The sequence below is a fragment of the Hylobates moloch genome, unplaced genomic scaffold, assembly GCF_009828535.3.
Source record: "Hylobates moloch isolate HMO894 unplaced genomic scaffold, HMol_V3 SCAFFOLD_8, whole genome shotgun sequence".
NCBI classification, from domain to species: domain Eukaryota; kingdom Metazoa; phylum Chordata; class Mammalia; order Primates; family Hylobatidae; genus Hylobates; species Hylobates moloch.
The window spans coordinates 10,164,683-10,173,250 of NW_026652283.1; the positions used below are offsets into that span (position 1 = coordinate 10,164,683).

Sequence of the window (8,568 nt, forward strand, 5' to 3'; positions counted from 1 at the left end):
CGCCGATCTCCTCCAGGAGAGCCACAAGGACCACCCCCACCTCCTGCTGGACAGCCCCAGGGACCACCACCCCCTGCTCAAGGGGGCGGACCACCCGGACCTCCCCAGGGACAGCCTGCCCAGTAATCTAGGATTCGATGACAGGTATGATTCCAGTTTATTCTTCACCAGGTGCTCTAATTGCTACAGTTCTCCAGCTTTATTGTGCCAATGAATCAGCTAAAAGCCCATTGACATTGTATTGTCCTAGAACCCATTTCTAAAGATTTGTATTCAGATATACTGGAAATGGGTAACAAGACCCTATATTTGTAATAAACTCTTTAAGGAATTCTGATGTTGAGAAACAACATTCCAAATAGTCTGTCTTAAATTGTGTTGGCAATGAGGAAGTAGTACCATGTTCTCTCTGGCACTCTGTTTCCTGTGCACAAACTCCGAGACCTCCCATTTAAAGTTTTCACCTGAGCAGTGTTTGCTCAGTCCTGCCTCTCACCACCCTCTCTACTCCAGTATTCCTGCCAAGTGGTCCCTGAACTTTCAGCAGCTAAATGGTGTCTCATTTTTTAAATTCTTACTTTTCAATGTGTACATGATTAAGCTAACAAAAAATACTTAATGAAATGGAAAAATATGAATCTAAATTTAAAGGCATAACTCATCTTACCTGCCTTCCCTCCTTCAGAAAACTATCACTGTTAACTTTATGGCATCTTCTCCTTGAAATATTTGTGTGTACATAGACAACTAGAATATTTTCCCCCCAGAACTAATACCATACTTTATATGCAGGTATATATGTTAGTCACTTAAAAAATACATTTCTTTGAAAATCTCCACATGAGTTTATGAAGCTAAGTAGATCTCTTCAGTGGTTATCTGTTTGCTTTTACAATTTTATACTACTCCATTATGTGGCTGCACCGTGATTTCTTTAACCAATCTCTGTCACTGGCCACTGAGGGTGGTTTCAGCTTCTTACTGTTATAGAATATGTTCCAGTTGCAATCTGTGTAAATATATCCATGAACAAATTCAGCAGCAAGTAGTAACAAGCTAAGAATGGTCTTATCTCTTCATCACGTAAGGAACAATTTGGAGCACATTTTGTGCAAGGGCATCAAAAGAGTGAACATGCAAAAAATTTGGGAGGAAACACAGGAGGTAGAAGGGATAGGGGGAGAGAGGATGGGCTCTCATGTACTCTACTGCAGTAACACCAGTGAGGAATTAGACATTTCCTGCCATGTCAAGTCTGGTCTATGAACTTCCTTGTTTGTTTGTTTCAGGAAGTGAATAAGAAGATGACAGTGATTCAAATGATTCAAATGCCATGACATTGGAACAAGGTGGTCATAGCTCTAACTTCCATATACCAATAAAATAATCAGCTTGCAATTTCTGATTGTGGTGTCTGTTGCTCAATATTTGTGAATGTGGGATCTGAGTTCCAAGAAGACATTATAGGAACATCTAGGAACCCTTCTCCTTGATGCTCCAGGAAGCTTCCCTCCTCCTTAATCCTAATGTAGCCAGCTGCCATGCAAAAAGGTTTTAATGTTTCTCTACTTCCCTGACTTCTATTGTTCCCCCCCCGCCCCCCCGAGATGGAGTCTTGCTCTATCACCCAGGCTGGAGTGCAGTGGCACGATCTCAGCTCACTGCCCCCTGCATCTCCTGGGTTCAAGCTGTCCTCCTGCCTCAGCCTTCTAAGTATCTGAGATTATAGGTGCCCACCATCATGCACAGCTAATTTTTGTATTTTTAATAGAAATGGGGTTTCCCCATGTTGACCAGGCTGGTCTCCATCCCCTGACCTCAGGCGGTCTTCTTGCCTCAGCCTCTGAAACTACTGGGATTATAGGTGTGAATCACCATGCCTGGCCCTTCCATGACTTCTATAGCATAAATTGAAATTTTAAAATTATTTTCTGATTGTTTACTGATATTCCAGTGATCTTAAGGACAGAAAACACAACAAATGCAACAAAGTCACAGAAGCTGAATGAAATCCTTATAATTTCTAAGAAACTGAGTTTGGTTTCAAGGGAATGAATATGGCTCTATGCTTCTTATCCCCAGAACCCTCTCTATCTCATTGGCCCTATTGTAACAGTGATCACTTCTCTCCCTTCCTATGTTCCTCACCTTTCTTCAATGAAACCTGAATGGATTTCATTAAAGAGACAGCATGATTTTAAGGAGCAAAAATTTGGACACTCTCAGGTTTTAATTAAGACCTAACTCTTTTCCTTACTGTCTCTGGAGTCTTAAAAGGCTACCTAGAGATCAACGAGACAGAAAGTTAACAAGGATACCCAGGAATTGAACTCAGCTCTGCACCAAGCAGACCTAATAGACATCTACAGAACTCTCCACCCCAAATCAACAGAATATACATTTTTTTCAGCACCACACCACACCTATTCCAAAATTGACCACATAGTTTGAAGTAAAGCTCTCCTCAGCAAATGTAAAAGAACAGAAATTAAAACAAACTGTCTCTCAGACCACAGTGCAATCAAACTAGAACTCAGGATTAAGAAACTCACTCAAAACCGCTCAACTACATGGAAACTGAACAACCTGCTCCTGAATGACTACTGGGTGCATAAAGAAATGAAGGCAGAAGTAAAGATGTTCTTTGAAACCAATGAGAACAAAGACACAACATACCAGAATCTCTGGGACACATTCAAAGCAGTGTGTAGAGGGAAATTTATAGCACTAAATACCCACAAAAGAAAGCAGGAAAGATCCAAAATTGACACCCTAACACCACAATTAAAAGAACTAGAAAAGCAAGAGCAAACACATTCAAAAGCTAGCAGAAGGCAAGAAATAACTAAGATCAGAGCAGAACTGAAGGAAATAGAGACACAAAAAACCCTTCAAAAAATTAATGAATCCAGGAGCTGGTTTTTTGAAAAGATCAACAAAATTGATAGACCGCTAGCAAGACTAATAAAGAGGAAAAGAGAGAAGAATCTAATAGATGCAATAAAAAATGAAAAAGGGGATATCACCACCAATCCCACAGAAATACAATCTACCATCAGAGAATACTACAAACACCTCTTCGCAAATAAACTAGAAAATCTAGAAGAAATGGATAAATTCCTCGACAAATACACCCTCCCAAGACTAAACCAGGAAGAGGTTGAATCTCTGAATAGACCAATAACAGGCTCTGAAATTGCGGCAATAATCAATAGCTTAGCAACCAAAAAGAGTCCAGGACCTGATGGATTCACAGCTGAATTCTACCAGAGGTACAAGGAGGAAATGGTACCATTCCTTCTGAAAATATTCCAATTGATAGAAAAAGAGGGAATCCTCCCTAACACATATTATGAGGCCAGCATCGTCCTGATACCAAAGCCTGGCAGAGACATAACCAAAAAAGAGAATTTCAGACCAATATCCTTGATGAACATTGATGCAAAAATCCTCAATAAAATACAGGCAAGCCGAATCCAGCAGCACATCAAAAAGCTTATACACCATGATCAAGTGGGCTTCATCCCTGGGATGCAAGGCTAGTTCAACATACGCAAATCAATAAATGTAATCCAGCATATAAACAGAACCAAAGACAAAAACCACAGTTTTGTTTACATTTACTGTTTATTTTCATCTCTTCTTTCATTCTCCTCATCCTTGGGTATTAATTTCCTCTGTGTTTCTTTATATAATTTTATTGAGACATTGGGAAAAGAGCAACAATCAATGCATGTGTTCAATGCACTGTGCATTCCAATACCCTGAGTATAGAGACAAATTCCTTATCACACTTTATAGCAGGTTCTACAGATGATCTTTTTGTTTATGTCTCTTTCTATTTAAGTGTATTCAAGTGAATCTGCAAGGCAGATTGCTATTACCTGTGTTCCTAAATTTATCAGAAGAATCTGCTGCTGTCTTTTCTTCCCTGGCTGCATTAAATGTAACAGGACCATGACTTGATAATCACATGTTTATTTTTCACAACGTTATTGAGTAAACATCTAGCAACAATTTTAAATGATGAATACATTTTTATACTCTAATAGTCTAACAAATATAATTTTTAATAACAAATGTATGTTGTTTCAAGTCTATTACTTATCCATCTTTAGAACTGTCAAAGCAAATCTCTCCATATTATAAAAATATCTTTTGTGCCTTTTAGTAAACAGACATAGTCAGAAACAGAAGTTTATGATGTGATACATAAACGGTTCAAATTTATCCTACATTTTTAATAACCTTATTTTTTAGCTAAACTTTGGTCTATATTCACATTTTCTTGATTGAAACATGCCATTGTGCATTTTAGTTCAGCAATTAAAGGCTTATTTAACTAACAAGATTGACATATGGCTTTTGTCAGATTGGGATGATCTACAAAGCTTCTGAAGCTTGAACTTTGGGGTCCTTCATGTGCACAGACCCTTTCCAAGACCCTGCTTAGAGTGAAAAGAATAAAAAGAGATTTAAAAGCTTCATGAACTAGCAGTGGTCTTCTTTGTACCAACTCCTTTACTCAAGCCTTTATGTATTTCTCTGTCTTGCACTTACCCATGGGGATCATAAGATTTCAAGACCTTCTCCTCCCTAAAACAAACTCCAGTTGTTTGAGAGATATCTGAATTTTTTTCAGAGAAGAAGACTTGGGAAGAGCTACAGAAGCAAATTTCTAAATAATCTGATTCTCATGTCTACAAATAATAGCTCTCTTCCAGCACTGCTGTAAATGTACTGTGGGATTGCAGATTGTACAATCTACAATCTAAATTAAAGAATGTACTTTAGTGGTGACTGAAGGGCCTATTGAAACGTGGTATGCCTTTAGATTCTTGCTCTTCCACTAGTTTTTCCTTTGAAGAACACTGTTACTCCCTGCAGAATGGCACCTTCCCTTAGTATTTGTTGTGTTTCTACCTCTAAGCATGGAAGGAATGGTCAATGTTAGCAATGTGACGTTTCCTTTACAACTTACAGTGGGGTAATTACAATTCTCAAGTTTGACTATAAAAGCAAGGGCAGCTTCATGGCCCTAATCCATTTGGGCATTTCTGCTAGTGTCCTGGATCCATCTGTCTCCACACCTGTGTATCCAGAGATGGTGCTAACTGTGGCAATTACCAACACATGGAGGTTCTTTGATTTTTAATAGGAAGAGTCATTTATTTCCCCAGAGGTTTTCTCTTTAAATGAAAACACTCTTTCCTTGATTTATAGGACATATCAGTGTTGTTTATTCTGAAGAGTCCATGATTGGAACACCATGTAAGGCCATAGATTTTTGTATTCTTTCTTTGTTCCTGCTCTTTAGTTTTCCTTGGGAGGGATTCTATGACAGACTTACAAAGCGAGACTCTGGAACTCTGCCCCCATTTTGTACCCTTCTCACCCAGACATGATGTTTGTTTAGCTGCATCCGCTCTTGGGGACAAGAGAGAATATGGTGGTAGCTCATGAGGACAGGTCCAGTTTGCAGCCACAGCCTAAGACTCTACTGAATAAACACCTGAATTTTAAGTCTCCCCAAAGGTATGCAACAGCTTTGGGGGACCTTTAACCCTTTACCTCCTGTTATCTTTGGAATGGAGCAAAAACTAAAAGTGTTACATGGGAAATTTGTTTCAATTCTACCACCTGGTACTCAGATTACAACCATTTCCCAACCCTACTTGTTAATGAGTTAGATACAAGAGGAAGATTTATTGATGACTTGTCATACATTTTGGTCAACATGCCAGCTATTGATATGATTTTTTACATTATTAACTGAAGAAAAATGGATGCCTTTTACAAACATTATAAGACTACAAAACAAAAATAAATCCAAAAGAACCAAATTAGGGTTGTAATGTGGAAGCCTAATGACTTTCCATCAGAACTCTCATATAATTGCCTTGTTTGACAAGAGAAATGAGCAGGGGCAAGGTCGTGGTGAAGGACTCTGCTGAAGCTTTCCCAGGGATTCGTCTACTAAAGCTTTGGCTTTCTCAAGATATTCTCAGAATAAGCAGATACTGTCATTCTACAGAAAGTCAACCAGCAAAATGACTGGAGCTTTCCAATAAACTCTTGCCATGACCTTTGTGCTCTCCTCATCCACTGTTGTTTTGACTGGACTTTTCCACCTCCTGGTAGCCATTCCTTTGATTGTATTTGTTTTCTGGGTTTTACTGGTAAAGTCACATGTTGTCTCCTGTTATAACTCATTGAAGATGTGCTTACGGTCTTCATTGCTCATATTTAGATTTTTAGAGAAAGTTCTGCTCTTGTCTGTACTTGATCTTGGTGACACAGGTTGGGCGTCCATTAAGTGAAAAGTTTACTAAACTTTAATCATTCAGTTAGAATCATGTAAACTGAACCAACTGAGAAGTCTGCAGTGTTGGCTATTGTGTGTGCTGCTAATCATCACACATCTTCTCGTAGGGTATAAAGAAGATGAATGTATACCTTGCAATATGACATGGGTCATCTGTCACTGTAGGCTTTAGGTTCAACATTGCCTCATTCCTTCGTGAAATGAGGGGCTCCTCATTGAATTTGTGAACTGCTGACTTCTTCAACCAATGTCAACTCACCGTGTGCCAAGTAGGACAACTTTTTGGACACCATCAATCATTGCATCTTCTTCCACCCAAGCTTCACTATAAATTTGATGTCTGTACTCTAATTTTAGAAGAATTCATGTTGCTCTTCTAGGGGCTCTTTTGAAACTGCTATCTTATTTTTCTTGAAGCCTCAAACTATCTCCTGTTGAGACATGTTATAGCAAAACATTCTGATTTCATTTGGGGCCAAAAAAAAACTTGGAATCTATTCGTGGTATTTCTTTTCTTTTTTTTTTTATTTTTTATTTTGAGATGGAGTCTCGCTCTGTCACCCAGGCTGGAGTGCAGTGGCGCAGTCTCTGCTCACTGCAAGCTCTGCCTCCTGGGTTAACACCATTCTCCTGCCTCTGCCTCCTAAGTAGCTGGGACTACAGGTGCCCGCCACCACGCCTGGAAAAATTTTGTATTTTTGGTAGAGACAGGGATTCAAGGATGGTCTCGATCTCCTGACTTCGTGTTCCACCCACCTTGGCCTCCCAAAGTGCTGGGATTACAGGCATCAGCCACTGTGCCTGGCCCATTCATGGTATTTCTTAATAGAATATACATTTTCCATCAATATTTTAACAACCACTGCATATAGGAAGGCATCCTAACACAAGAAGTTCTACTAGAGGTAACTTAGACTTTTCCATCTGACTAGGCAAATTGGTTTCTTGTTTTTCTATTAGAATAAATAGGAATGTTTTCTGAAGATGGAATATAATACCAGTGACCAAATATTCTCCAGCTACATGGAAAGTGTAACATTTGTAACTGAGATTTACATGCTTCAAGAGAGACACAGAGTGCTTGGGCCTAGCAAGTGTTCTGATGTTATTGAGTGATTTTTTCTGGTTTCACCAAACATTATTTGGAAAGAGAAGCTGGCGATGAGCAGTCTGGCCTAGGTAGCTTATAGTGGCCTGTAAGGTAGGGAAGAAATGCGAGAGAGAAGAAGCAGAGGGGAGTGCTAGGCAGATGCGCCTACTTGTGGGAGTCATTGGGGAAGCTGCAGTCCTGGTTAGAGGCAGGCTACTCCTCGTCTGCTGAGTATAGGAAGACAAGACGTGATGCTTCCAAATATCACTCAACTCATGCCTTATTCCTGACCTTCTCCTATGTCAGAAATGCATGAAAGAGATTAGCATATTAGGAAGGAGTAAATATCAGGCATCAAGCTACCAGAGACAACCAAAACAGAGGTTATCAAAGAACTGAAGAGACAGTATCACTTAGGATGAGGTCAAAGCAAGGAGAAGGACTGCCACAAGAGCTTAGGCACTTGTCCATGAGTCAAGGACCTCAGCAACCCACTTGCCATTTAAAATAAATGTAAATTTACTATGTGCCAGGCAAGACTCTTGATTTCTACCTCCTAAAACCTGCTGTGCCCTGGCTTTCTTCATTATGGCTGTCAAAACAAAATATCATAGACTAAGTATTCTTCAACAACAGAAATTCCTTTTCAACACTTCTGGATGCTCAAGTTCCACGATGAAGGTGTCAGCAGGTTTGGTTCTTCTGGGCCCTGCCTGCTTGCCATCTACATATCTGCCTTCTTGCTGTGTTTCCCATGGGGCTGCTTCTATACATACATAATTCTTGTGTCTCTCCTTGTGCAAATTTCCAGTTCTTATAAGGAATTTCCACTTCTTATAAGGACAGCAATCTTATTGGATTTAGTTCCACTGAAACTCCCTCATTTTAGCTTGATCACCTCTTCTTAGGGCTGTTTTCTAAACACAATCATATTCTAAGGAACAAGAGGTTGGCTGTGGATTTTTGTATACCCAGGCCTATCATGTTTCACTAAATATTTGATTATATAGAGACATTTCTCTGGAACTTTGAGCTGTGTGAAGACAACACAAATCTGGCCATTCATGGCTGACAGAAGGTTGGCTCTCATCCTGCTCAGACCCACACAGATTGTCTAATATTCTTTGGATCTGGCTCTAGTCAGAAACGTCTT

The 8,568-nt window shown here is 39.6% G+C and overlaps 1 long non-coding RNA gene across 1 annotated transcript; it reads left to right on the forward strand.

The window, feature by feature from the left end:
- Positions 1-1,398, forward strand: LOC116472235 (uncharacterized). Its single transcript, XR_004249050.2, has 2 exons — positions 1-144; positions 1,290-1,398. It is a non-coding gene; the product is annotated as an uncharacterized LOC116472235 (long non-coding RNA).
- Positions 1,399-8,568: the final 7,170 nt, after the last annotated feature.